Here is a 4323-nt window from a genome sequence, read left to right on the forward strand (position 1 = left end):
GTTAAGACTGACTGCCTTCCGTCATGTAATCCTTTCTCATTTTCCTGACATCTGGTTGAGTTTGTTAATGATTCTAGATCTCAGCCTCTTCAGAAACACTTGGCAGTGGAATGACCATCTACCTGGAGGCCAGGCTTGAAATCAGCCCAGATTCTCAGTCAGAAGGCACTTCCAAACACTCTAGTCAGGCTCCCTTATCTAAGATCCTTCCTTCAAAGGAGAAGGGGTAGGAGGTGGGAAGATGATGAGAAAGAAGGGGGTGGGAAAGAGAAATGTAGTGTGTGTGTGTGTGTGTTGCACACATGCAATAGCCACTGCTGTCTTCAACTTTCATAGTTGGTTCATTTCCCATAGAAGAATGGAGGATCATTACGAAACTCTTAAAATTTCCTTTCCCTGGTCTGAACTCACATTCTTTTTTAGTTTTTTCTTTTTCAGGGGATAGTGCAAACGCAGTCCCCCACTACCAAAAATTATGCAGTCGAGTTTCCCACATTTGGGGAAATTGCAGGGGTCAGCACATCCGGAGTGCACTGGGTGAGCCTCGCCCTGGGAAAACCACCTTTGTGATCATGGTGTCTCCCCTGCCAGGTAAGTATAGAACTCACATTCTTACATCTCAATCTGTACCTTTCTTTCTTTCGACATTACTTCTATCCATGACCTTAGTGCTTCTGTGATCTTGTCCGCACATAAATACCAAGTCACAGGACCGTTGGAACAAGTGTCAGGTTCTTTAGGGGGAAATGAGAAACGTGTTCTGGGACCATCCAAGTATCCCGCAGGTCCTTTTTGTGGAGGCAGATGAACAAATTCACCTCATGTTCAGAGGCGGTCTTCTCTGGATCAAGGTTCACTCTACCTATTATTTCTCAGTCTTTGCAGAGTTGTGTTCTGAATCTGGCCAAATCCAAAGGACCTTAATCCTCATTCTTCACGGAGCCCCCAACTAGTTTGCCCTTCACTATATCATCTTTAATTCTTCTTCAACTACCTACCTTCTGCTTCCCATACCCGAAGTGTTTCCTGGGTAAATTTCGTAAATTTACAAATAGCTTCAAATGGTTTTCAATATGACCTCCATAAATAGGACTCTTAAGTAATAAAGCCAGAACCTCCTACCGTAGAGTAGATTCTGAAGATTACCACTCTGTAGGACAGAGTAGAGTTGTTCTTTCTGAGACTATAAATCTTTATGGGAGCAAGTAGCCTCATCTTTCTCTCTCAGAGTGACAGGTAGGTTTGAACTGCCAACCTTTTGGTTAGCAGCCCAGTGCTTCTTCCATAGCACTGCCATGACTCCATATGATGAGCATAATTAATTCAGTTATGCAACGGTGCCATTGATGGAATTTTGCACTAACTGGCATTCTATGCTTTTCATAGCCTGGCCTGTCTATCTTCTAGGCTTTATCTAGTACTATTCTCTCTCATTCTCACTCCACTCTTTTCAAACTCATCTCCCCTGTTTCTTTCGATCTGCTAGACTTGCCAGCTCCCTAGGGATTCAGCACTTACAACTTCCTCTTCCAAGGAGCTCTGTGCCTTAGTGGGTCAAGCCTGGGGCTGCTATCTAAAAGGTCGGTAGTTCAAACCAGAAGCTGTTCCTCAGAAGAAAAAATGAGGCAGTCACTTGGTGTAAAGATCACAGCTTCAGAAACTCCCTGGAGCAGTTGTACTGTGTCCCGTATGGTCACTGTGAGTCGGAATCTACTGGGTGACTGTGGTTTTAGTTCCTCTTCCTGGACCACTCGGCCTCAGGTTTGTACGTGGCTATTTCTACAAATCATCCAGGACTTAGATAAAATATTATCCTTTCAGAGAGGACTTCCCTACACTCCAACTTAAACAGCTACCCTCGTCACTCTTTAACATATTGCCCTGTTTTATAATACCTATCATTACATGGTTTGCTCTTTCATTTGTTTGCTTTTCTCTTACCTTCCTTCCTCTTATTCCATCAGACTGGGCTTCTCATCTGTTTTGTTGCTGCTTTATCTACTTTCTCGGTAGATTTGTTAATTTTTTTGATAAGTGAATGAATTACAACATGGTTTTTAAAGTCTACAACAGCTATATAACAAGTGCAAAATGCCCGAGAGTGATTTTTAAGTGAAAACATCATGATATAAAATGTCATATGGTATATAATTAACTCTGTATTTTTAAAATAGTTTTATTGGCATATAATTCAGATATCATACAACTCAATAGTTCAATCATATTAAAGAGTTGTACAATCATCACCACAACCAGTTTTTGAATATTTTCTTCTTTCTTGTACTCATTGTTATTAACTCTCCATTTTCCCCCAACCTCCCCTGCCACACCCTCAATTAATCCAGTTACTATCTTTATAGTTCTACCTGGAATTTATATACAGAAAAACATACCAGAAAAAGTAAAAAAACAAAAACAATAATAAAGTTAAACAGAGAAAAACTTCAATGGAAAAGAAAGCAGAAACTATTAATAGTGGGTCAAAAATAGAATGAACCCTCCACTGAGAGCACGTCCACACCTGGCCACAACACAGTGACAGGAACATCGGGGATTTGTCCTTTCCCTTTCCACAATTGGAAAAGGGGACAAAGTGTAGGACACAGTTGTTTTCAGATCATGAACAACAATCAGCAGAGGACTCTGCGCTCTGAGAAAAAAGTAAAGGGAACCAAGGTGAGGCTACGATTGTCTCAGCTTATTGGCTGGATATAGTTTCCAGGGTGCAGTGCAGGGAAGGAAAACTTAAACAGAGCCTAATGGTCTGCTGAGTTGAGAGGTTTGTAACTAGGTCTGGCAGTTACATAATCTGGTGTCAATTTGAGACTATTAAAAGTGTAGGGGTGGAGTTTAGCCTGTCAATCAGGTCGCAGTTTGATGACCTGAAGCTCCAGAGATGAATAGCTTGCTGGAGGTGGGACACACAGACCCTCCCTGGGAGACACTCCGGTTGACAAGACACATAGAGTTATGCTGATGGCAGCCAGAGCCTTGAAACTGGAGGAGCCACGTGGAAACCCACACCAGCACTAAGATGCTTCTATCACCACTGGATCCATAAGACTTTCCACCCACTGGCCTGTGATATTCTGCATTCAGCGTCAGTGCATGTGTTGCGTGAGTCTGAAGAGGAATTTATGAACTGGTATTGGACATATGGGCTAATGTCAGACTTAAGGACTTGATCTGGACTAGGCTGGGATGTTTTCTCAATATTCAATTACTCTTTTATATAAAGTTCTTTCTTATACACATATGAGTGTCTACGAATTTGTTTCTCTAGTCTACCCAGACTTACACACTAGGAAAGTGAAAATGTCTGCACTTTGGGAGGCAGCATGTCAGAGAAGAGAGAGCTACCCAGCAGAGGGAATCTTTCAAGTCTTTAGTGAAGTACTAATCCGTGTATAGGTTAGAAGAAATGACATGAAGCTGGAGAAGAAAACAAGGACTCCCCTCCACTTCCCCCAATTCTTAGAGCTCACAGATTTTTGCTCCCACTAGCCATGAGTCCATGAGTCCAAATTGACTAGGGAGCAATGAGGGTTTCGTTTGTTTGTTTGTTTGTTTGTTTGTTTGAACCAGAGTAAAAAGTCAGGACCCTACTTCAGGCTTCCCTGTAGAAAGGGAGTCATGATGTGAACCTCAGGACCACCTTCCCCAGGTTGTCTATGCTAAAGAACACCACCGGGGAGACACTGCAGGTAACCCTTTTGTCGCCCAGAAATTCAGTCCATCAGTCAAACTGTCCTTGAGCAGAGAGAAGAGGCAGACGAACAAGACTGAGCAGGAAGTCACAGCACCCCCTGTGAGGAATTATAGTCCACACGAAGCTTTCTTCACATGTCAAGTGCCTCTCCAGATACTGGAGAGGTGGGGGTCTTCCAAGACCACGATGGAAATGTACATCGAATGGGGAGGGGAGCCCCCAATCCCATGAGCCCAGTAACAGGGATTAGTTCATTATTTTAGCTATAACTTGGCATCATTAGCCCTGGGAGAAGGAGCTATTGAGCCTTAAGTTTTTTCCATTGAAGTGAAGCCAGCCTTGGTGGGCAAGGTGTAGCAGGAAAAAGTGAATTATGCCCTGAAGACTCACTCTCCTATGTCAGCTATGCCCTGGGGACCTAGTCCTGCTGAGTCATGTAGGACAGTAGCATGCTATTTCATCTTCTTTTTGCTGTTGAGGTACAACTTTGATGACTAGAATTTGGGGTGGTAGTGGTGATATGTAGTGGTGGTGATGGTGGTGGTTGTGGTATGTGGTGGTGGTAGTATGTAGTGGTATGTGGTGGTGGTGGTATGCGGTGGTGGTGGTATGTG

At 43.2% G+C, this 4323-nt stretch overlaps 1 non-coding gene across 1 annotated transcript; it reads right to left on the reverse strand.

The window, feature by feature from the left end:
• Window positions 1-435: 435 nt before the first annotated feature.
• Window positions 436-599, reverse strand: LOC115872428. The gene has a single exon (XR_004047833.1). It is a non-coding gene; the product is annotated as a U1 spliceosomal RNA (small nuclear RNA).
• Between the last annotated feature and the right edge of the window lie 3724 nt (window positions 600-4323).

Source organism: Echinops telfairi, unplaced genomic scaffold (genome assembly GCF_000313985.2).
Source record: "Echinops telfairi isolate 266 unplaced genomic scaffold, ASM31398v2 ScPeMD7_7424;HRSCAF=8462, whole genome shotgun sequence".
Taxonomy (NCBI): domain Eukaryota; kingdom Metazoa; phylum Chordata; class Mammalia; order Afrosoricida; family Tenrecidae; genus Echinops; species Echinops telfairi.